The 25832-nt window shown below is 32.5% G+C and overlaps 2 non-coding genes and 1 pseudogene across 2 annotated transcripts; 1 reads left to right on the top strand and 2 right to left on the bottom strand.

Moving 5' to 3' along the window:
- Nucleotides 1-9137: 9137 nt before the first annotated feature.
- Nucleotides 9138-9862, bottom strand: LOC125824621 (uncharacterized; annotated as a pseudogene).
- Nucleotides 9863-13161: 3299 nt separating this feature from the next.
- TRNAG-GCC (transfer RNA glycine (anticodon GCC)) lies at nt 13162-13232 on the top strand. Its single transcript has one exon. It is a non-coding gene; the product is annotated as a tRNA-Gly (tRNA).
- Nucleotides 13233-13585: 353 nt separating this feature from the next.
- Nucleotides 13586-13781, bottom strand: LOC125824700 (U2 spliceosomal RNA). Its single transcript, XR_007442781.1, has one exon. It is a non-coding gene; the product is annotated as a U2 spliceosomal RNA (small nuclear RNA).
- Between the last annotated feature and the right edge of the window lie 12051 nt (nt 13782-25832).

Below are 25832 nucleotides of genomic sequence, written 5' to 3'. Positions count from 1 at the left end.
GAGTTTGTTCAATTCCGAGTCCGTATGAGCGAGTTATGGCCATTGAAAGTTGGGCAGTTGACAAGAAATCCGTCCGGGAATCATTAAGGGCATTTTGGTCTTTTCCCTAGCCTTTTATTTTGGTTATAAAAATGTGTTAGGCTGATCAGTTTGATCAGTTTTACCATTTTAAAAAGAAGTGAGAGTGAGGGTTTTGAGAGAAGAAGAAGAGAAGAAGAAGAGAAGAAGAGAAGAAGAGGAGATCAAGCAAGGAGATCATCGTGGATTTTCGTCGGGGGTGATCCCTATCAAGGTATGTGAGCTTTTAGTGTTGGGTGATCCTTTCCCCCACACACCTAGCCCCTTTTATTCATTAAGAAAGGTTTGGTTATGTTGTTAAAGTTGTTAATTGTTGGGGTTGAAGATTGTTGGAGTTGTTAAAGTTGTTAGTTGTTGTTGTTGGAATTATTGTTAGTATTGTTGTTGATTGTGATGTTGAGATTCTTGATGATTTGGGACTTGTTTCCGGTTGGGGTTTTGAGTTGAAATCTATTGGATATTGAGGGATTTCATGTTTCTAAGTGATTGGGGCTGGAACCCTTGAAGTTAGAGAGTTTAGAGTTGGTAACGTGAAGGAGAAAGTCGGGCAGCTTGCGAGGAGCACGTCCGCGTCGCGGACTTGTTCCCTCTGTGAACAAAAATCTTCTCCGCGTCGCGGACAGGACGCGGACTTCACTGTTTTCAGAATTTACTCTCAAAAATTTTCTTAAGTATGGCTGTTCCAAATTATTCCTAAATCATTCCTAAACATCATGAGGTCCTTCCAAACACCAATCAAGTCCTTGAACCCATAATCCAATTCAAGGTGAGTTAGGATCAAAGTCAAGTGAAGTTAGTTTCCGATTCAAGTGAAGTCAAGCTTAGAAGTTAAGTAAGTCCAAGCAAATCTTTAAAGCTTTTCAAGAGTCTTCATTAAACGTTTTAACTTCATTCTAAGGCTCAAGTTCCAAGTTAAGTATAGAGTTTCAAGTCAAGCAAAGAGTATAGAGTTTCAAGCTAAGTAAAGAGTTTCAAGTTTCAAGTTTAGTAAAGAGTAAAGAGCATATAGTTTCAAGTCGAGTAAAGAGTATCGAGTTTCGAGTTAAGTCAAGAGTCACGAGTTGAGTTCATTTCTCAAAAGTAATTAGGGAACTAAGTATTTCCCAAGGAAGTTTATAAGTGTTTTCACATTTAAGTTGAGAGGAAACTGAGATTTCCAAAAGAGTTTTGAGAAGTTTGAGCACTATCTCTTTTTAAAAAAACTAAAGATGAGTTTTTCAAAAGAGTTTCTAAAATATGATTAGATATGACAAATCGAGTATGTCATCAATGTTTAAACAGTATGGTCTCTAGATATACCATCAATGTTTAAGCAGTATGAATATCCTGAGTCATCAATGATCATATTAAAAATATGGTTTTGAATTGTTCTTTTTAGAAAGAGTTTTCAAGTGCCTTCGGGCTAAGTTTTGAGTAATTATCTCAACTAAAGAAAGATGTGTTAAAACACTTATGAGCTAAAGTATTTTTGGGAGTAGTCTTGAGCACCGAGTTGGGGACACGAGTTCATATTAACTCAACTCTCCATAAGAACCATGTAGCCAAACATGGGATTTCTCGGATCATACTTTTTAGATGATCACGAAAGTTAAGCTAGTGGATCCATTAAGCAAAAGTTAAAGTAAGGTCTTATATCGATGGCAAGGCATAGGATGGTCCTTGGGCAACGTGAGGTAAAACGTTGTATCACCACTTAGTTTCATAGTGGTGGCTATCGGTTAGAGAAACTCCCACAGCAATAAAAAAGAGCTTGGTTCCTCGATAAGTTCTGCTTAGTATGGATGGGGGTATGGGACTTCATTCATGCATTGCACAAGTAGACTTTGAGAGGAAGCATGGTATTTTCATGATATTATAAATATGATTTTTACGTCATGTTTTAATAGTTTCAAAAGGCTTTATATATTGCATGTGTCTCATTGCTTTATATTAAGTTCAGTTATTCTTGAGTTGTACAGAGCTAAGGTAAGTTCTCTTTTGTATCCCTTTTCAAGCTTAAGTTGTTTTTAGCGGTCCAGCTCGCATACTCGTACATTCCATGTACTGATGCCAGTTGGCCTGCATCGTTTTATGATGCAGACGCAGGTACCCAGGATCAGCATTCTGCACGCCGTTGATCCAGTTGAGCACTCTAGAGTCAGTGGTGAGCCTCCTTGCTTCCAGAGGGCTCAGTTATTCTGTTCTCTTAGTTTTGTTTATTAGGGTGTTGCGGGGTCTGTCCCAACATCCATCTAAGTATTTTAGAGGCTTCATAGACAGTCAGTCAGTTAGTTTGAGTCTCTTATCTATGTATACATGTAAGTATTCTATTTGAGACTCGAGTTGCCTTTTTGGCCAGATATGTATCATTTAAGTTGTTTATGTCTCTGCATAGCATTGAGTTATTCTGTTGAGTAGGTTTCCGCTGAGTTAAGAAAGCCAGGCCAAGGGTTCGCTTTGGGGCCAGCAATGGTCTCCGAGTACCGGTCCCGCCCAGGGTGTAGGCTCGGGGCGTGACATGTTTTAATCGTGGAAATTTCTACGTACGTATTTATCCATACAATATATATTTGACTACATATACATACATCATCTTCTTATTTTAAATTTTTGTGATAAGTCTAGCACTAATTTATAATTCCCTCAGTATAAAACAAACTAATATTAGTTAATACTTTATATCATTTATTTGCGCAATTAAATTTTACTTTATTCATTTTGATCTTTTCCACCCTTCTCTAACCAAATATGTGTAGACACGTATTTTTGACCGAACTTAAAATTTTACACCATTTTTAGAGCTGAAATATTTTTATAAATATAAATTAAATATTTTGACTTTTCTCTTATTTTATTAAGTTTATTTTAAAAGATTTGAAAACAACAAAAATAGAATCACTTTTTAAGGTAAATTTTATTTTTCAATTGTTTAAAAAGAAATGAAAGATTACAAAAATCTATATTATTTTAAAATTAAGTTTTTATAAATAAGCTAGTATTGTTTAATTATTTTTGTTTATAGATGTTTGACTTTTTCTTAGATTTTATTAATTTTAAATAAATAGTTGGTATGTTATTATAATTTACTATTTATAGTTAATTATTATTCTTTTAAAAGTAGAATAAAAGTAAAACTAAAAAATAAAAAAATAACCTAAATAATCTAACTAACCTACCCCCCACACACTCCCACTCCCTCACGTTCTCCTCAACTAAACAGCCCACTATCCACTGCTATACCCACTAAACTACTACTACTACTACTACAAATCTGCAAAAAAAAAAAACAAAAAACCTATCCTATATATATAGGACACATACGTACAGCAAGAAAAAAGATACACACAGAAAAAAACACAACACAGAGGGATAGGCATTAATCGGAAAAAAAAAAAAGCAATATATACATCGTACTTTCTCACATTGTGATTGAAGATCTGAAAATCTATTTTCGCGGTTTCAAGTTCGTGGCTTCTGATTATTGGTCCTTTCTTCTCGTTAATTAATTTTCACAAGAGGTAACATTTATTTGTATTTTATTCTTTGTGTAATTTTATGTCATTATTGTGCAAAAATTGAATCCCATATATTGAAGTTGTTCAAATCCGGTATGTTGAAACACCTTAATATTTCTTTGATTTTATAATACCTATTATATTAATTGAGAGTTTTATTTCATTAACTATAGAGTAACAATGGTATAATACATGGTTATTTCTTGCATGTTTAAAGGTTCAATTTTCTTGATATATAATATGTGGATAGTCATGAACTTTATTTTGTTTGAGTTTAACTTTGGTAGATTGTGAGTATGTGAAAACCTCTATATTATCATGTAAGTTAAAAAATACTCATGACAAGTTCAACTATTAATATTTTGCAATTTTTTTTTCTCCAAAAGTATTTAGTTGTTTTCATTTTATTTACAAATGTTGTTTGATTAAAAAATTGGAAAGTTAAATAAGAACATTTACTTGACACCTATAAACAATATTCCATTTGTTGATGACCGATTCAAATAACAAGTGAATGGGATTATTTTCTTTGAATAACTTTCAAATCCTAAAAAAAAAATAACTAAAAAAAAATTAATACAAAATGTGCTAGTTTGTTGGCAGTTTCTATTCGTGAATTGTATATGTATTTTTGCTTAATTAGTACTTAAAGTTAAAATTTCATTTAATTCGTTTTGTTATTTTGTTTCAATTAAAAAAAAAAACTATTTCCACCACATATAAAATAATTTTTCTTGAGTCGGTAGTTGTCTTGCGTGAAAAAAAAAAACTTATATTCTTGAATCAAGCAATACACACGACTCATTAAAAAAAAAAAACAAAGAAGAAACTCAAAAAGAAAAGTACACACTCACGCTGCAGGATCAGCAAAAGAAAAGGCATAAAAGAAAAAGGAGTCAGCAACATACAATTTGGACACTACAAAAAAAAATATACGTACACACAAAATGCTAGAAAAAAAGAACTCACATTTTATTTCTATGTTTTCTCTCACTCACCAAAATTTGAGGTTGAGGTTCACTTTCATGGTTTCGAGTTCGCGGTTCCTTATTAGGATTGTTTTTCTTTTTCGTGAATTGATTTCGCAAGAGGTACCATATAATTATTATTTTTTTGTATAATTTAATTTTCATGATTATATAATACTTGATTCCAATGTTATGAAATTACTCGAACTTTATGTTTGTTTAATTGTGATATTATAATATCGAAATATAATTGTTTGAATCTTGCATATCACTAAACAATTAAGATCTTCAGATGTTGAAACTATTTATTCTAATAGTTAAGGAAATATTTTTAATGTAGTATATTGACAACTATTATAAGAATAACTCATTATGTATTAAAATAAATATATGTTTTTTTTAATTTTGTTAGTTCATGTAATAATAATAATTAAATCTCATCTCAATTAAGAATGTGGTTCCACATCTTTTTGAGATACTTAAGAAATTCAAGGATGCGGTTACGCACCTTGGCCAAATTATTTTAATAATTAATTTTGTTAATTCAAACCAACAGGTGTAAATTGAGATTATGAGGTGTGATGAACTCGAGAGGGGAAGACAGTTATGTCTCCAAATGTCAAGACCGAGAATGCAATTATGCATCCGATTTAAGACTAATAAAAATTCAACAATTAAAAAATAAGCAAACCATGGCATATAGACACAAATTATCCAAAAACATATCAAGATAAGTATAAGTCAATAAAAGCGACCGTGCTAGAACCACGGAACTCGAGGGATGCCTAATACCTTCCCCTCGGTCAACAAAATTTCTTACCCGAATTTCTGGTTCGCAGACCAAATAAAGAGTCATTTCCTTATGATTAGGGATTAAACAAAAAGGTGACTTGGAACACCATAACTCAATTTCAAGTGGCGACTCTGAAAATTAAAAATAATCCCTTAATCAATGACGTCACTTAAATTGGAAAAACCCTTTCGCCGCCGTACGCAAAAAGGGGTGTGACAATATGAATCGTAATTAAGTTTAATGAATTGAATTTTGTAGAAATATAATAAACAATTATTATGGAGTCATATGAAATTATTACAACGTAACTAGACCTTATGATGATAAAATAAGTTATATCCTTTCTTTCTAATATCTATAACAATGATCATGTCTCAATTATTTTAAATAATATAAATATTTCTTTTTTGCGTATATAATTTTTTTTAAAAGTTTTCACTCATGAATTGTTCTCGATAGTTTTTATAACTTACATAACAAACACCAATAAAGAATATATTTTAATCATTAAGATTTATTTCTTTTAAGCAATCAATTATAAATTTTAAAATTTGATTAGTAATTAGCAGATTTTTCAACATAATTAAATTACTAATTTGAACCAAGAGAAAATAATTATCAATTTTAAATTTGATTTATATTTAAGCAAAATTTCAACCATAATTAAGATAAATTTGTGAGGAAGTGGTATCTCTTTGGGATATACTCTAGCATTTTATAATACTAATTTGAACTAAAAGAAATTATAAACTTACACCAATCAGAAGTTGGTGTAAAAATTAAACTTAAGAGACATCATAAAGAAACACAAGAAAGAAAGAAAGGAAAAAGAAAGAAATAATACAATACACATATCATTACGACTTTAATCGTTAAAAATAGACGGAATCTTGTTGATATCCTTTTCACAAAACTGTCAATATTCATGAACTTTCTTCTTAAACAAAAGTAGAAAGGCATCACTCTTGTTGATATCCACTTCAAGTCTATCACTATTCAAAATCCTTTTTCATATCAAAAGTAGTTTGACAATTCTGGCATCTATGCCTTCTTCTTTGTTGTTATCCGTCATTCTTTTCTGTTATAAATGTTGTGTAGCGTTAGTTGTTCACTAAAGCTCTTTTATCAAGTCTTTTAAATTTGAATCACACATATGACCAACACTTAACTCAATATTCAATCAAATAATGAATAAAAAATAGAAAAACTTGTCATAAAATTACATCAAATTCCATAAATAAATTAAAGAGATAAGGTAAAGTTGAATATCGCAAATGAAGAAAATAAGCACCGCAAGATTTGACCGAAGCTCGATTGAAACACCCACAAATCTTTTGTTGTTGTGCGTGAATAGTGGAGTAATCTAGTATGGATTGTGTTTTTCTGGGTGTGTATGGTTTTTTCCTTTTTTCCTTCACGTTTTTTTTGTGTATGTCTTTGAAGAAAACATATTTTGGTTGTTTGTATCTTTGTTGCGTGTGTGTATTCTTTTTTTTTTTTAGGTATTGCTGATTGTAGTATGTATAGCAGTATACGTGAGAGTGGAGTTGGGGTAGTGGGTAGAAGTGAGGGAGAGATGGTGAGGTTTTGGGGTGATGTGGGGTTGTGGGTGAGAGTAAGTGGGAGGTTCATTTTATTTATTTTTCTTTAATTAAATATATGTAAAAAAATATTAATATTAAAAATATTAGTCAACAAAAATTAATCTAAAATTATAATTAAAAATACAAGATTATTTATTAAACCTAATTTAAAAGAAAACATATTTTTTTTTTTGTCATTTTTTATTATATTGCAAAATAAAACTTAGCCTAAAATCATTTTTTTTTAAAAATATTTTAAAATAAACTTAACAAAATAAGATAAAAATTAAAATATCTAATTTAAATATAAAGGAACTTTTTAACCAATAAAAATGGTGTACAACTTTAAGTTCGGTCAAAAATTACGTGTCTACAAATATATAGAAAAATTATTATGATTTTTATTTGAGATAGATATTAATAACCAATAATGAAGAAAAAAAGTATTGTAATTACTATTTGAGAAATATCACTACACCAATAATAAAAAAATATGATTTAAAGCAAAAAAAAAAAGATAAAAAAAAATAATTAAAAACACTCAAGGCATACGTTTTTACGCCCAAAACTTATGGTTTTATGCTTAGTGCTTACTCCCCAAATTCTAGGACTTATCAATTTACGCCCGAAGAGTTTTTGGTACGCCCCACCCTGAGACTCGCCCTAAAAACATTTTTGAAAACACTAGTTACAACTTTTAGATAGCTATAGAAGTTTAAATACTGATGGTAATAATACTGATATTTAGTTTCATTCCTTTTTTTCTCTACCATTTCAGATTGTGATGATATCAATATACTTCCATTTTTTCCTTAGAAATATATTAATTAAATCTTGATTGTTGAAACTTATGATTAAGGGAGCAAGTATCATTTGTCTGATGGATCTCACGAAATCGTGAATTCAAAAAACCTACATGAGGACCCATTTGGTAGAAGGTGATGAAGAGTTGTTGGATTCAACCTCTTCTGTTACTCTTGTTGATGCTGGTGAAAAGGATTCAACTACTAAATCGACTTTCACAAATTTCAATGAATCACCTTACTGGAAGTTTAGATATATTAGAGATATAATTAGAAGCCCAAACTTGGTAATGGGAAGATTTATGTTGAGGGAGACTCGTAGTATTATTGTTCCTGATCTCTTTGACCAGTTGGAGAATCAGAAGGCACGAACTAATAATGCAGAAGCGCAGCTGAGGATTAGGAGAAGAGTATTCTTTGATTCAGTAGTTGAATATCTGAAATTCAGTTGATGGTAAACAGAGTTTTGGCAGAGGTTTTGAAGATTGGTATGAAATGTGGACAACCATTTCTTCCTTTTGATCAATGTTGTCCATTTTGCCCTAGCTTCAAAACCTCTGCCAAAACGTTGTTTACATCTGAATTCCAGACATTCAACCACCTAATCAAATACCACTTTTCTCCTAATCTTCACCTGCTCTTTTGTATATTTATTAATTCAAGCCATCTGATCCTCTCTGATTCTCTAAGTGGTAAAAGAGATCAAGAGCAATAATACTCTGAGTCTCACTCAACACAAATCCTACCATTACCAAGTCTAAACTTCTAATATATCTAAAATTCCAATAAGGTGATTAATTAAAATTTGTGCGAGTCAATGTAGTAGTTAAATCATTTTCACTAGGATTAGCAAGAGAAATGGAAGAGGTTAATCCTCACAACTCTGATCACCTTCCACCAAATAGGTCCTCATGTAGGTTTTCCAATTTATAATATCGTAAGATTCACCAGACAAATAGATGATACTTGCTCCCCGAATCTTAAGTTTCATTAGTCAAGATTTAATTGATATATTTTTATAGGGAAATGGAAGTATATTGGTAATGACAACATTCAGTTCTTCATTCAATGTAATGACTTGACAACATCTTTAAAGTCCATGAGCAATTACTACACTGATCTTATGAGAAAGTGTATCACCTAATTTTTATGAATCTCTTATAATTTTGAGTTAAACAAACCTTATGAAATGCCTTTTCTTTTAACATTTCTAATAAGCAAATTCAACTACCTTCTTCCTATAATTAATTTATTGAAGCAACGCTATACAACCAAATTAGACAACAATGACTGAAAATGCATAAAAACAAGTAGTCAATATAGGCGTAGAAAGAAATTTGACGAAAGAATGGACACCTAACAGATTGAATTCAACATATATCATTATAATCTTAAATAGGAGAAAAAATATAATGAAACTAAGTATTAGTATTATTACCATCAGTAGTTAAACTTTTGTAGCTATCCAAAGAGTTGCAACTGTCTCCTGAAATAGAAGGTTCCAAACTTGAGGTCAGACTAGAACAAGGGAGTCTGAATTCTTTTTCACACGTAATGCTGCTGGCAGTTTTAGGATTTTCTACTATATTTTGGATCCTGGAATTGATGTAGATAAGATTAGCCTAGCTACTACATTATACTTTTTTTTCCTTTCTAAGAAAATGCAGTATAGTAATAATACAAAAATAGAAATTCAACAACTGCAATAATACCTCAATCCTGAATTAGTTGGATTTTGCATGTAAAATCTCAACATCAATTTTATTCCATCTCCACCATTTTTCCCAATACTTAATAATTTGTAGTACACCTTCAAACAAAAAGCAGAGTCAGTTGAAAAATGAAATAATGAAGAAGGCAGACGGCTAAAAAAATGAACCTTTGAAAGCTGATCTAAACAGCAACAACATCAAGGTGGGGAATGTTAATCCCCCATAACCAAAGGGGAAAGAAGCTACAATTGGGGAGCACAAGAGAGAACATCTACGCAGAGGCGATAAGAACAAGGAGAAGAAGAGGCGGAGAGCACAAATCAGAAAACCCTTTCATTTAGGGTTCTTTTATATTCACCTGGTTTGACCACTTTTTGGCCGACCAACTCTTTTTTGGTATATTTATGTGTGGATCCATTTAGGAGCCCATTTTTTATTAAATAAAATGGACCATGAGTCCAGATTTAAACTTTAAAAAAAGGGATATTAGTAGTTTTCAATGTCAATTGTGGTTTTCGGTCCATTCCAAAACTATACTTGATTGGTTTGATTTTACCTAAAAAAATGTCATTTCGAGATCAAATCAACCCGACATTATATATATAATTTTTAAAATTATAATTTTTTATATATAGAAGTATTTACTTTGTATTATTTTTAAAAATATTTCTTATACTTTTTCATAGTTTTTAACTTTTATCATATTATTTCTAGTTTTTGAGACTTGAATTTTGAATGGTTCAATAAAGGTTATAGTCCATAGATATTAGTAACTCTAACAAAACTCAAACTAAAATCAAATCAATACTAGTGCTAAAAAAAAGGTTACTTCCACACTAAGAATGATAATAATATTTGTTCTTTAATTTTCCACAAGTGAACTCATCTCCGCTTCGCGAGATCATGCAAACAATAAATAATACACTAAATATTATTTAAATAAAAGAGGTATTATATATAATAATGTCTTTATCTTATCTTTTGTGTGGGTGCGTGTGCATGTGCGTGCGTGTGTGTGAATTTTAGTTGAAAATTTTAAATACTTTTTGAGGGTTTTTTCTTATATGAAAAGAATATAAAACAAAATAATTATATTATACCTTCCTATAAATGTGTAGATGTATAATTTGGTTCCATAGGTTTTTTGTTTTTTTTACATGTAATCATCTTTTTTAGAAGTGAAGGAACATTCTATTAATTTATAACGATTTCAAAATAAATAACATAAATATACAATTTTCAAAGTAAAAAAAAAAAAGCAACAGAAGAACAAATAAATAAATACACTTTGAAGAATAGATTAGATATATTGAGTTTGTTTATTATAATTAATATACTTTTATTGTAAATAAGTAATGGTTACAATTAAATAGCGAGTAATGTTTTAATCGTGAAAATTTCTACGTACGTATTTATCCATACAATATATATTTGACTACATATACATACATCATCTTATTATTTTAAATTTTTGTGATAAGTCTAGCACTAATTTATAATTCCCTCGTTTTAAAACAAACTAATATTAGTCAATACTTTATATCATTTATTTGCGTAATTAAATTTGACTTTATTCATTTCGATCTTTTCTACCCTTCTCTAACCAAATATGAATCGTAATTATGTTTAATGAATTGAATTTTGTAGAAATATAATAAAAAATTATTATGGAGTCATATGAAATTAATACAACTTGATCTTATGATGAAAAAGTAAGTTATATCATTTCTTTATACTATCTTTAACAATGATTAGAGCTGTCAATATGGGTTGGCCCACCCCATCCGGGCTAGCCCATACAAACATTGAAATTTGACGGGTCAGGCCGGGCTAGTCTTTTTTTGGTGTGGGCTAGAAAATGGTCGGCCCAGCCCACAAGTATGTGGGCTACGGGCTTGCCGGGCCAACCCTCTTTACGTAAAAATATATTTTATATAATTTTTTAAATTAAATTATAATTTAAAAATATTATCATAAATATCGACAAGATAATATTACATGGTTTTAGTTTTACTACTTGTTAATCAAACCCCAAATAAAATTATCATTATAATATTTATTAAGTTTGATTTCAAGTAAAAGCATAAATAGCTAACTAAAAATATAAACCAAATTGTTTTCCAATGATCATAATAAAACACAAAAAACTATGACAATATTCCATAGGCTACGGCCGATGTAGTGATTCCTAGAAATTTTAGAGAATTTTTATTTTACGCAATATGTATTTTATAAACATAATTTGTATTTAAATTGTAATATTTCAAACTTTAAACTGATTTTGAGTTTAGACTCTTGTTATTTTTAATACTCTATTTTATTTTTTATTTTTTAATTAATTTTATTTGTCCCACGGGCCGGCCCTATCCATATTTCTCAAATGGGCTCCAAAAATTGTAGCCTAACCCTATCAAATCCCGGGTTAGGCCAGGCCGGCCCAACGGGCCTAGCCCATATTAACGTCTCTAACAATGATCATGTCTCAATTATTTTAAATAATATAAATTATTATTTTTGCGTATATAATTTTTTTTAAAGTTTTCACGCTTGCATTTTTCTCGATAGTTTTTATAACTTACATAACAAACACCAATAAATAATATATTTTAATCATTAAGATTTATTTCTTTTAAGCAATCAATTATAAATTTTAAAATTTGATTAGTAATTAGCAGATTTTTCAACATAATTAAGTTACTAATTTGAACCAAGAGAAAATAATTATAAATTTTAAATTTGATTTATACTTGAGGAGAATTTCAATAAATTCGTGAGGAAGTAGTATCTCTTTAGGATATACTCTAGCATTTTAAAATACTAATTTGAACTAAAAGAAATTATAAACTTACACCAATCAGAAGTTCGTATAAAATTAAACTTAAGAGACATTATAAAGACACAAAAAAAGAAAGAAAGGAAAAAGAAAGAAATAATACAATACACATATCATTACGATTTTAATCGTTAAAAATAGAAGGAAAAACAAAATTAATACATAATTGTGTAAGATCTTGTTGATATCCACTTCACAAGACTGTCAATATTCATGAGTTTTTTTCTTAAACAAAAGTATAGAGGCATCACTCTTGTTGATATCCACTTCAAGTCTATCACTATTCAAAATCTTTTTTCATATCAAAAGTAGTTTGATAATTCTTGCATCTATGTCTTCTTCTTTTTTGTTATCCGTCATTCTTTCCTGTTATAAATGTTGTGTAGCGTTTGTTGTTCACTAAAGCTCTCTTATCAAGTCTTTTAAATTTGAATCACACATATGATCAACTCTTCGTGTGTCTCGATAATACAAACAAAGAAAAGAAGAAACAAAGATCAATATACGGAAAAAAAAAATTGGGGTAACTAGATCAAGAATATGTCAAGACTTTGTAAATGTAACTTCTTGATTTCATTTTCCTTACATTGAACACATAATAAAAAGATGAGATCTCCATTAGTAAGCATTAGATGGAAAGAATACATGAGATATCAAGAATTTATCAATAAAATTTGAATTACTTGTAACAACATTAGTACTTAGTGCAATCTATAGGCAAAAAATACTTTATTGTCCAGGAGATCATATCCAATTAGGAAATTTTCTATGCCAAGTTTCCAAATATAACAATTTCATCTGCAGGCAATATGTAAGACAAACCAAACTTTCCTAGTAGCACTAATTGAATCAGCCAGTGTTGATTCCATACTCAATATTGGATAGTTATAATATCAAGCACCAGTGGTCTAGTGGTAGAATAGTACCCTGCCACGGTACAGACCCGGGTTCAATTCCCGGCTGGTGCATTATCTGAGTGCAGTGAAGATAATTGTGCAAATGTGAAAACTTTGGGTCTTCACCATGCCTGATAATCAGGCGACAAAATAGCACATCTGAGCCTCTCTTTTGTGTTTTTGATAATCTTAATTGATACAGAAAAAAAAAATCATTTTGAGATGTAGTATGAAATGGTTTCAAGTCATCAACAATATTCGCACCATATGCACATTGTTTCATTTAGGAGGGTCGGAAAATATTGTGATACTTGTTATATCAATTGAAGTTCAACATTATGACAACAAAAATATTTCATAGAATTCTTTACAAAAGAATATTATTACATATCAATTGAAATGATCTAAAATTTGGAATATAATTGGTGGGGTGCACCAGGCCAAGGTTATAGTGCAACACCATGGCGATGATTGAAGATCCCGATAGCAAGCTACCGTGATGGACCTTCCCCCTAAAAAAATAGAGTTAATATCGTGTGAGTCAATGACTCACATATCAGATATTAAACTGATAAGAACAGATACTACACTTGATCTTAGCCAAAAGGCCGAGAAAGGTATGCTTTTCTCTGTGCTATGCTGCGCTATTTTATGTCATTTTGTTACATAAAAATCTGTCTTTCCAGTCAGTGTGGGACTAGAAGAGCTAGATAAGATTCACTAATCTCTTCTCTGGTTTTATATATTATACTAATTCAATCCCATTAATCATCTATAATAAAGTATTGATCAAAGAGCAGTGAATGAAACGATTTACGTTTAGTTGGATCCAAAATAGTTTCAATTTATGATATGAAAACACAAAAGAGTTTGTAACAATATAATCTAGAGAAATAAAGTGACTCGATCTAACTAATTAATTTTGGAAAGATCAAACTTTCTGTATAAACAAATCCTTTCTGATTGACATCAGATTGAGGCCATGATCCAAACGATCTTTTGGACGTCGTCCTAAAGACATAATTACGATCCAAATGTATGCAATAGAGTAGCACTTCTCCATCCGAAAACATATATTTCAGTATGGCTAATTGAATATTGGTACCTTGTATAGTAAACATTTCCGTCCAAGATTCTTTGACATAGTCTTTCATTACTCAAAATTTAAAAATGTCATTACCAGACATATAATGAAAAAAATAACCACAAAGCATTTCTCTCAATACTGAAACACCGCATGCGAACTTGGAGAAATTTGAGTAGAGTTGCTCTGGCAATGGTATCTCTCTGTACACCTCATCTGAAATACTAAATGACATCACAGAACATTTCGTTAACGAACTAATAAGCCAATGAAATGCCCCATGGACAAATGACAAAGAGTCGGTAGATGTAAGTATAGGGCGAATGTCAATAGGATGTTTATCTGTTAATCTCCATGAATCACTTTTCAACGCGAAAATTTCATTGCGTGATTTGTGATCAATCTTAAGGATCTTATAGTCATCACTAGTCTAGTCATATCCCAATCCCCAAGTAGAATAGTCCTTTTTGAATTTTTTTGGATAAGGAAGTACCATTGATTCTCTCGTGGAGGGGTTCCATAACAAAAGTTGTAAGTGTTTATTGAGATAATTATAAATCCCCATAAGCGCCAAGCCATCGTAACAACAATATAATATGTGACGCCGTGGTTTATCGTTAGAAGGACAATGTAATGACCCGGACCCGAAATGTCTTTCTTTTTATAATTTTGAATAGTCATTTAACTATAGTTAATTAATTGCGGGTAATTTATTTATTATTAATAATAATGGGCCAAGTCTAAAATATTTAAATAGATTAGTAGGAATTATTACTTTTAATAAACAATTAATTTAAAAAAGAAAAGAAAGAGGTGGAAGAAAACTGACCTAAACGTGCGACTAAAAACAAGAAGCTGAAAAAAAAATGGGGGAATACTTTGGCATCGTCGCATAGGAGCAATACCTTGAGGTAATCATTTTCAAATTGATATATGTTGTAGATGATTAGCTAATTCCTAATTAACGAAGGGTCATAGTAGTATTTTTTTATTATTATTATTGGAGGGATAAAGTGTAGCCTCAATGTTGAATTCAAATCATATATGTTGTTCGTGATTTAAGAAAAATAATTTGAAGGGTTATAAGTGATTGAATAATGATTAGTTAATAATTATATAGTGATTATGTGATATGTTATTAGTTAGCTTTGGAGAAGTTAATGTTAATGCATCATTTGGCAGTATGCCAATTTCAGTGGAATATCAATATGGCATCAATGATCAATAGTTTGGAGTAATTGTTGGACGGTGAGTGCAACTAATCATTGGTAATCCTTGGTCAAACTAAAGTGATTACAGGAAAGGTGTATGGGTGTAAATTCTACGTAGTTGTTACTATTTGATGGGTTAAGTTCATCGTAGAAATATTTTTTATAGGTATGATCTAGTTCTCGATTTTTATAGATGGGGTGAATGTAATTGAATAATAGGTGTACTGTTGTATAATATGAATACCATTAGATTTATGATATTTGGAGGAAATTAGACTTAACCCTAGGCTTGAAACTTGAGAACTTGATTTGAGGTTTGGGGTGAGTTTTTGGGTCTAGGCTAAACCTATGGTAATATGGGTGTTGTTAGTTTCGAAATCTTATTGTTATTATGTACTTAAATAGATTGCATTCATTTGGAAGCTCAATGAAAAGGGAAGGCTCAAGTATCGGAGTGATTGTTCGGTTATTTGAGGCAAGTGGATTTCTAAACCCTTGTTAAGTGTATGAAATTCGTGTATTTTCTTGTAATATGTGTTTGGTGGTAATGAGACTTGGTGATGGGTTGACTTGTCCACCTTGATTAATTCTAATGATGAAAAAGGGTAATAAAAGGCAATGTGATTAATTGTTTGTGTGTGATGTGTTGAGAATGGTACGAGTACCAGTGTTAAAGGGAAAGTTTATTACTATAGAATGGGGATTGTAATCCGAGAATGCCAAAGCATATGGGCATTAGCTGATATATTATTGACTTAATTTATTATGTGTGATTGTGTTCTTTATTGAACCGTATAATTGTGATAATTGAGGTGATTATATGTCATAGCGACATTTGATTTATTGAGATGTTCCATCATACCCTTTAATTGATATCATATTGTACACATGCATTGACATAAGATAGGGTATGAGTAAAGGTCTAACACGTGGAGATCGTCCGTGTTGAGATTGAGTATGATTATAATTTGGGCATGTGGAGATCGTCCATGCGAGGAATTGATTATGATTATAAGTTGGGCACGTGGAGATTGTCCGTGTTGGGGATTGTTTGATTTTATGATAGTGCGTTGAGATCGTCCGCACAGACACGTGGAGATCGTCCATGTCAGTATATGGACCTCGCGAGTCCCCCATGGGTCATGAACTCTGTCGCGCCCCGTTTTTCTCAAAACGGGTTTTGGTGCACGACCTAACAATTCTTTTGGGCTTTGGGTGGTTGAAGAGTCGCCACCTAACTAATTAAGGCGCGTTAGGGCACCTATCTAACCTAACTAAGTCTAGCTAAGGTCAACGAACCAGAGATCAGGGTAAGGGCTCAAATTACCTCGAGGGGAAGGTGTTAGGCATCCCTCGAGGTCCACAAATGTGGGTCCCGACCGTATCTCATGAAATTTATGTGGGGGTTACAAGTAGCAATTAATGTCACTTCATTTATTATTTATTGAATTAGCATGGTTACTAAGTGATGAATAATATTAAGCAATTAAAGCCATTTTAATTATTTATTTAATTAATTAAGAATGCGAAAACTAGGTGATAACAATATTGAGCAATTAAGGGCGCTTTAATTATTTTAGTTAATTAGATAGGCATGCGAGACTAAGTGATAACATAATAAATATATATTACACAATAAATAAAGAGATGAGCGAGGGGATAGAAATTTGCACAATTAGATAGAATAAACACTTTATTTTTATTAAAACTACCCCAAATAATTATAACAAGTAAAGGGAGACTCTGAAGGACTTTAGGATCAGCACTCGACGTTTCTTTATTTCGGTCAATTTCTCGCAGGGACAGACAAACCAAGGCTTGTCATTTAGACCGAGTCGATGTGATCATCTCCATAAGGCCTACACTACCCCTACCCCACCACCGCATGTTTTTCGTCTCTAAAAGGTGTCTAGCATCCCCGCTTAAGGTCCAAGAGGCATTGAACTACTATTAGGGTGGGTATAGACTAAAATAAAATATAATAGGCCCACCTAGACACCAAGTCGGACAATCATTTAGCACATAAGGTCTCACATTGGCCTCTAGGTTTTATTAAACAAGTTGGCAAACACAAATAATGTGAAAGGGTCGCATATGAGTGTGTGCATACAAAACATACGAGCATTAAAACAACAACAATGAGTTAAGCAAGCGAGATTATTGACGGACAGTTCTAAAAGCATGCATATAATTAATTAACTGGTTTTAGTGGTAGCAACAAATTATTACAGAATACAGATTTTAAAGGGGCAAAAATTAATGACATAATATATTTATTTATAAACTGATTTTTAAGGGCATAAAAGTTATCACATATCCAAGAAATATTTTAGGAGCAGTAGCAGGTCAAATTATATTTATTTTAAAATAGCAGTCAATTTATTGAATGCAGAAATTAATTAGGAGCCAAATTTAAATGGCAAAGCGGCATGCAGAAAATGATAATTATTCTCAACATGGACAGATTAAAAATATGCAGAAAATGATTTAATTTAAATTGCAGGACAAGTTCAAAATGCAGAAAATAATTAATTTCGAGCATGATTTAGCCGTGCAGCAAATATGCACATCAAATTTTAGTTTTAAAACATGCTGGAAGTAGTTTATGAATTGATTTTTAAAAAGGCAGAACCTAAATGCGAAATGCAGAAATTAGTTAACACTTGGAAAAGAATATACAACATATTTATTTTAATTATTTAACATGCTTAAGATATGATTTTAACAAGTTTTATTGATGTCGTTAATTAAGTCCTATAGACGTGACATCTAAGTGAACAAGTTGAAATTATTATCAAAAACTAAAGTACACTCTCTATATAAAGATACAATAATGTTTAGAACCTATAGGCATGATTTCTACGTGTGAAAATTAAAAGTATTAAAGCTCTTATAAACATGATTTCTAAAGCCCAATTAATACATAAAAATAAAACTAATCTTCAATAACGTGATTTTAAAATGCGAACACATTGCAATATTCTGATTCTCTAGGTGCGAACATGCTGAAAATTTAAGACATTTGAGAAAACCTATAGGCATGAACTCTACAATCATTAAAGTATTTGATTAACTTACATACTGAAAATTATTTTATGTTTTTATTTAGTCCTATAGGCATGGTTTCAGACTAAAATATTAACATATAAGGAGATATTAACATCTGACTAATTTATTAGCACCAAAATTATTAGAATCTGAATTTAACATACAAAAGTTATTATAGTCTAATTATCTAAGACTAACAAACATACATAAAGCTACTAAAATAATTAGTAGCACATGCTAAAAACATAATAAATTATAGGCATAGATCTCTACACATAATAGCATGAATATTATTCCATAAGCAAATTTCCGTTTTTAGCATGGAGGCAAATCTTTAATTTTTCACATATTGATTTATTTCAGATTGAATGAAAAAAGTAAAATAAAATTACAGTCTCACAGAGGCTTGATTTTAGGTCGATTGTTATAACACATTTACCCGGTTTTATGGTTAAGCGATATAGACAATTTTTTATAACAATCACACTTAAAAATAAATAAAAAACACAGTTAGCACGTATATCCCCTCCCCCTTTAGACGATCCCCCCAAGTTATATCATATATATAGAGAGTTGGAAAGTAAATAAAAAAAATAAAAAAATATTACAAGCCAAAAGAACAAAATAAATAATATCTACACCATTAAAATAAACTTAAACACAATAGTCTTGTCCGGAAAAATCTCTTCTGGACGACTCTTCAATCATCTCAAACCTTAAGTTCCAACCCTGATAAAATGCAACGAAAATAGGAGCAAGTAATGATAACACAAAAAAAAAAAAAAGACAATTTAATATAGCAAAATGATAAAACTCCTAGGTACACACATAATATTAATTAATTCATGTACACGGGCAACGTATGGACATGTAAGAATTCAAACAAGTTGTGGAGAATATATAATCACACATTAAGAATGAAAGGGATAAGGGAACTAAAATCGGATGTTTCCTCTATTATTTCAAGCATACATAAAATACGAACAATGCAAAATTTAAACTAGTGGAAGGAAACTAACCAATTATGCAGAATTATTTATCGGCAATGAAGATAAAACTTAATCAGATACTAGACCTGAACACAGCAAAACCAAATAGAGAGACTTCTTAGAATATTCACCCAATTTTAATCTTTAGAGTAGAGAGTACTTTATGCTTTTGTTAGAATATGTAAACGTGAGTGACTAGGTCTGAAGTATGAGAGCATAGGTCTATTTATTTATAGGGAAGGGGAGGATATAAATAAGGGAACGAAATAATTAAGGAGACAATTATAATAAGTTTTCCTTATTTTAAAGGAGAGCCAAAATTAGACTTATTTTAATTTATTTTCTACCAAATATAAACAAGTAAGAAATCTGTCAACTTTTATTAAGGTAACCTAATCAATTTACAGACATATGATATACAATAAAATCAAGCCAACGTATTTACCTTAAACGGGTGGCTTTACTACCAAATATAAACAAGTAAATGACAATAGACATTAATTAAGGTAAAGAAATTAATAGGTCACCATATTAATTATAATAATTTCATTATTTGAAGACACTCAAAATATAATTATTTAAAGGGGAGGATTAAAATTACAGCTTCGATCACATATCAACATTCATACCGAATTAACATAACTTACCATAATAAGACAGTGAGCAAATCGACAAGAATGAAATTATTGAGTAAGTAACCAATTTAGCAATCAACGGAATCACTCAAAACAGAAAATTTAAACAATATCATCGATATTACTAAGTCAATATATCGACAAGTATTAAGACATCAACTAAATGAGGGTTATCAACTTCATCAGTGTGAAAGGGACAATTAATTAAGGAAGGACAATATCGTACAACTCCAAATACATGATTTAACAATTTAACCGAATTCTAAATAGCGCTCCGATTCACAAAAAACCAATCTTTAAAAAATTGAAGTCAGACTGAATTATCGCATGATCAGCTAAAGAAATACTCAATTAAGGGCAATAGTTAATCATTCCAACTTATCAACTTAAATCAAGAACTAAAAAAAATAATCAAGGATATACTACTGCATATGGAGAAATAGATAACAAGAAATATATTGACATTTCAAGTCAAAGCAAATTATAATATTAAGAGTGCTAACATCTACAAAGTAGCAAATTACAAACTAGCAGATATCAAGGAGATATTTTGATGTTCTAAATCGGATTAAATGATATTTTGGCAAGGTTGGATCGCTTAGTTCATGAAATTAGAACATCACAAAGAGATAATGCTTAACAATAAAAAAAAAATAGTGATTCACAGTACTTAGTGTAGCCTTCACATAGAGCCAGAAGCACATCACAGATTCCACAACTGAAACTAAGACATTATTAAGGATAAATTAAACGAAAGACTAACCCGGGCGGATCTGTTAAGATCCGTCTTCAAGAAGACCAAAACTTGATTTTTCGAGAAGCTCTAATTTCATAATCGCCCGCTTGCTTACCGGAGTTGTTGTTGGTGTTTGTCGCTGCTTGCTAAGGAACTCTCGCCGGAGCTGTTGTTGATTTCGGTCGGAGTGCTGCCAGCTGCTGGAGTTGTTGTCCGGCTGCTGCTGCTGGTGTTCCTGCGAAGAGAGGAGAGAAAAGAGAAGAGAAAGGGAGAAAGAAAGGAGAGGCGGAGGGAGATCGTTGTCTTCATGCAGCTGCTGGCCAAAGCTGTTGGTTCTCGCCGAAAAAATGTAGGGGATGAGCGAGCTGTTGTTGTCGTTGCTGCTACTGTTGGTCGAAGGTGCTATTGGTTGCTGTTTTCTCGCCAGTGGAGCCTGCTGCTGTTGCTGGTCCTGCTCGGCGGTGGCTGCTGAACGGGAGAGGATAAAGAGCAACGGGAGAGTGGAGGAAGAGAGGCGGAGAGGAGAAAGAGCGAAGGGAGGAGAGATGAGAGGAGGCGACTGTCTCCTCCTTGCCGGCTGGCAATTCTCGCCGGAAGCGGCAATCTGGAGAGATAGAGGGCGGTGGAGCAGCGCTGGTTCTTGAAGAGAGGAGGAAAAAGAGAATTCAATTTAGGGTTGAGTTCTTTTTAGATTAGAATAAGAAGGTTTTGAGGATCTAATCTTGACCGTTAATTTTAGAAGGGATGAGGGGCTAGTATTCGATCTAGGATTTAACTTAAAGGATGGAAAGTCAGAATTAATAACTGAAAATTAAAATTAGATTGAATTAAGGAGTTGAAATGGCTAGAATTGAAATGCATATGGCTAGAATTGCAAAGAGAATTTGAATTGGAGTAGCTAGGATTGCAAGGAATTAGAGTAAGATTGGCTAAAATTTAAATGATTTGGAGAAAAAATCAAAGAAATGCTATCCAATTAAATTACTACATATATTAAAAATATTTTATACGAATTATACGCATCTAAATTTAAACATTTGAGTAAATTATTATTATTATTATTATTCCGAGTTTAACCATCGATAAATATAATAATTTAATACTAATTACAATAACTTTTACAAATCAACCCTACTAAAAATATAATTTTTAGACAAAATTGATTAAAATTTTAAACTCGAAATATGTTTAAAAAATACGTATTTAATCGAATAGCATTTTCGAAAAGGTTACAGGTCGGTCAAAATTGGGTGTCAACAGCTGCCCCTTGGTTGCTTGAGAATGAAGAATGAATTGTTAGGCAACCAACGTTGACTTAGTAGCCGATTTTATCCAACCGACGAGAGATATCGGTGAGATCAATTGAAATGACATAGAGTTGAAAAAGGGTACGACCGAGACTTTGGTATTAAGCCGCCTACATATCTCTGGTTATACGAGAATCAGGTTGTGTGTAGTTCTAGACTTAGGAGCAGACGAAACTATTAAGAATTGAAAGAGCGGTACAGTATACGAATGAGAATGATATTGGCTTGAATGGATAAGATTAGAGTAGCGAGAAAGGCATGACAGAGAGATTTTCAATTTACAGTGCAGAATCCGATGAGAAACGGTAATATGAGTAGCCAAGGGTTAAATAAAAACGGTAATATGGGTAGCAAAGAATTTGATAGGGAATTTGTTCGATAGATGTAATCACGATAATTGTAGTCCAGAGGGAGATTGATCTCGTCTGCAAAATGTTAGTCTCTGCAAATCTGTAGATTATAATATTATTAGAGCAAATATATATCAGATAAATGGTAGATGTAAACATGATGCAATTTCCCATATCGATAATGATGTTTGCCATAAGACTATGAAAATGATGTCTTAGGCTATAATGTCTAGGGCCATGATACGCAAAAATTATATCCTCAGGTCATGAAAATATTTTATGCGGGCTATGAAAAATGATGCCTTTAGACTATGACACATTTGGATCATGATAAGCAGAAAGTAAATCCTTAGGCCATGATATGATGTCCGTAGGCCATGAAAAATGATGTCTTTAGACCATGACACCTTAGGAATATGAGCAATGAGTAAAGAAAGCGTATCTGTAATTCGGGCATCTGTTGATACTTGTAGCTTGTTTGGAGTTTATTCAAACATATGCAATTCTCGAGCACAATGCACTCTCGGGCACATGCAATATCGGGCACAATGCAACCTCGGGCTCAATGCAATCTCGGGCACAATGTAATCTCGGGCACATGCAGATCTCGGGCACAATGCAATCTCGGGCATAATGCAATCTCGGGCACATGCAATATCGGGCACAATGCACTCTCCGGGCACATGCAATATCGGGTACATGCAATGATGTAATTCTTGGGCACATGCAATATCAGGCACAATTCAATTCTCTGGCACAATGCAATTCTTGGGCACATGCAATGATGTAATTCTCGGGCATATGCAACATCAGGCACAAAGCAATCTCAGGCATATGCAATGATATAATTCTCCGGCATATGCAGTATCAGGCATAATGTAATCCTCGGGCACATGCAATAGTTGATTGGAGGCATAGAATGTTGTCTTATTGAAAAGATTAAGTGTCATTTGTTGACAAATTAGAAATATTGTAGCTTTGACCTTTCGTCCTATTGTAAGGAGTGGGTGCAGTTGAATGTTGATTTTGTCGGGCTTGATATAAAGTAGCTTGATTCTTTCGTCTGATTGGAAAGATGTACCAATAATTAGCGATCTGTCGGGCTCAAAATAACTTGGTCCTTCATTCATGTTAGAAGGATAGGGCGTCGTTTATTGCCGATTTGTCGAGCTCAAAATAACTTGATCCTTCATCATGTCGGAAGGATAGTATGCCATTTGACTGGCGATTTAGGCTCAGTATAGAGTAATTTGGTCCTTCATCACGTCGGAAGGACAATATGCCATTTGACTGGCGATTGTCGGGCTCAAAATAACTTGATCCTTCATATTGTTGGAAGGATAGTATGTCATTTGACTGGTGATTGAGATCAGTATAGCTGAGTTTGGTCCTTCACCATTGATTAGCGATTTGTTGGATATATCGGCACATTGATCCTTGAAGTTGCTTCTTGTATATGTACATGTCTTTTCTGCATTCAAAGAAAAATAGTTAGTTAAGGGGAGGTTGATCTGTATCCATGATTCGACGTAGCACGCTCCTTTGACGTCTACTAAAATGTGTTTTGAAGTGTTGTCAAAAATTTTGAGGTCCCATCAAAATTTCTACCCCAGTGTAGAACTTGTGCTATTCTGATCTTCGTTGCAGATTGTAGCTTGATTGTTGTGAATTTCTGAGATACTCTCAAGAATTCTGCCCCAGTGTTGATATGCGAGAAGAAATGCTTTGACGGAATTTTTGAGTTCCTTTCAAAAAATTTGTCCGAGTATCGAGATTTTGCAAGAAGAATGCTCTTCGATGAAATTTTTGAGACCCTCTCAAAAATTCTTCCCCAGTTACTGATTTGAGAGAAGAAATGCTTTTGAAGGAATTTTTGAGTTCCTCTCAAAAATTCTGCCCCAGTATCCTCACTCGTAAGAAAAATGTCCTTCTGATGGAATTTTTGAGACCCTCTCAAAAATTCTGCCCCAGTTACACAGTCAGAAGGGGAAAATAAAATTTTTATTATGATAAGACCGAACTCCATAGAAGCGCCTTCGTATCCCCTCTTAAACGGGAATCAGGTCTGACGTAGTTCCAAATACAAAGAGCAAAATTCAAGACATTAAACAGAGCGTACAGCAACAACCAAAAGATAGATTCTGACCAAACTTTATTGCCCATATGCTAAACATGGGTACCTTCCTTGTCAGAACTTGACGGAATATGAATGTAGAGAACTTAAGCTTAAATGGCATAAGCCTTTATTGGAAAGTGTTTCAAATGACCTTCAATATGTTTTCTGTTGGGATTTCTTTGGTGCAAAGTCCTCCAAGCATATGATCTTGGTATCAATCAATTGCTGGATCTTGTCTTTCAAATCACGACATTCTTCTATGGTATGTCCTTTCATTCTTGAGTGGTAAGCGCAAAACTTGTGTTTATCCTTATTTCACTGACAGGGGCGATGTGACCAGCAATCCTCAACATTTCATAGAATTTATCCATGGGCTCAGTCAAAGGAGTGTAAATTTTGATGGGCCTCTTCTCCACGTTGAATAGATTTTTGCGAATATGTTTTTGAGTGAGGGTGTTGATATTGTGAACGGGATAAGTAGGCTTTTGATATGGTAGAGGAGGCCTTTGGGATGGAGGCATTTGATATGGAGGCATTTGAAGTGGCGCACAATACCAAGGGACTTGGTGTAGAGGTGTTTGATATTGAAGAGTTTGTAAGGGAGGACTCGGTAGGCTCTGAGTAAAATATGGAGGTCTGGAACCATAAACATGATGTTGAGAAGGATATGGGTAATTTGAAATGTGAGTGTTCTTTAGAGGCATTTGAATGGAGCTTTATTGATTTTGAGAAGTGGGGTAAGTTGGTGGAGGATGAAAAATAGGGTGAGTGAGTGGAGGATTATCTTGGAGAGTGGCTTGACTTGTGACAGGCGACTTATCTATGTTTGTCTCCAGAGTGGGATCGACAGAGAGTAATGCCCACCCGCGCATATCAGACACTTCTTCTTCCAATTCCTTTATTTTCTTGTTCAGGGTTGACACCAACTCGTCCGAAGGATGCTTCTTTTCAATAGTCTGACTCATAACCTTCTCATTAGTCGCTTTCTTCTTCCCTTTGCGGTTCTCATTTGGAAGAGAAAGAAGAGCATCATTTAATCGCGTATGGTAAACCATGGTCTACAGATCAACCATAGGGGAAGGGTAAAAATAAAAGTAAAAGCAAAAGAAAACCCAAGTTAGAGCGTTGCATTAATTGAGATAACAAACATATTATTTTAAGATAAACGTCCTAAATGCAAAGAGCCTCATTGAGCC

The sequence above is a fragment of the Solanum verrucosum genome, unplaced genomic scaffold, assembly GCF_900185275.1.
Source record: "Solanum verrucosum unplaced genomic scaffold, falcon-dt-bn FXZP01000022.1, whole genome shotgun sequence".
Lineage (NCBI taxonomy): Eukaryota > Viridiplantae > Streptophyta > Magnoliopsida > Solanales > Solanaceae > Solanum > Solanum verrucosum.
This window is presented reverse-complemented; position numbering and strand designations above follow the sequence as displayed.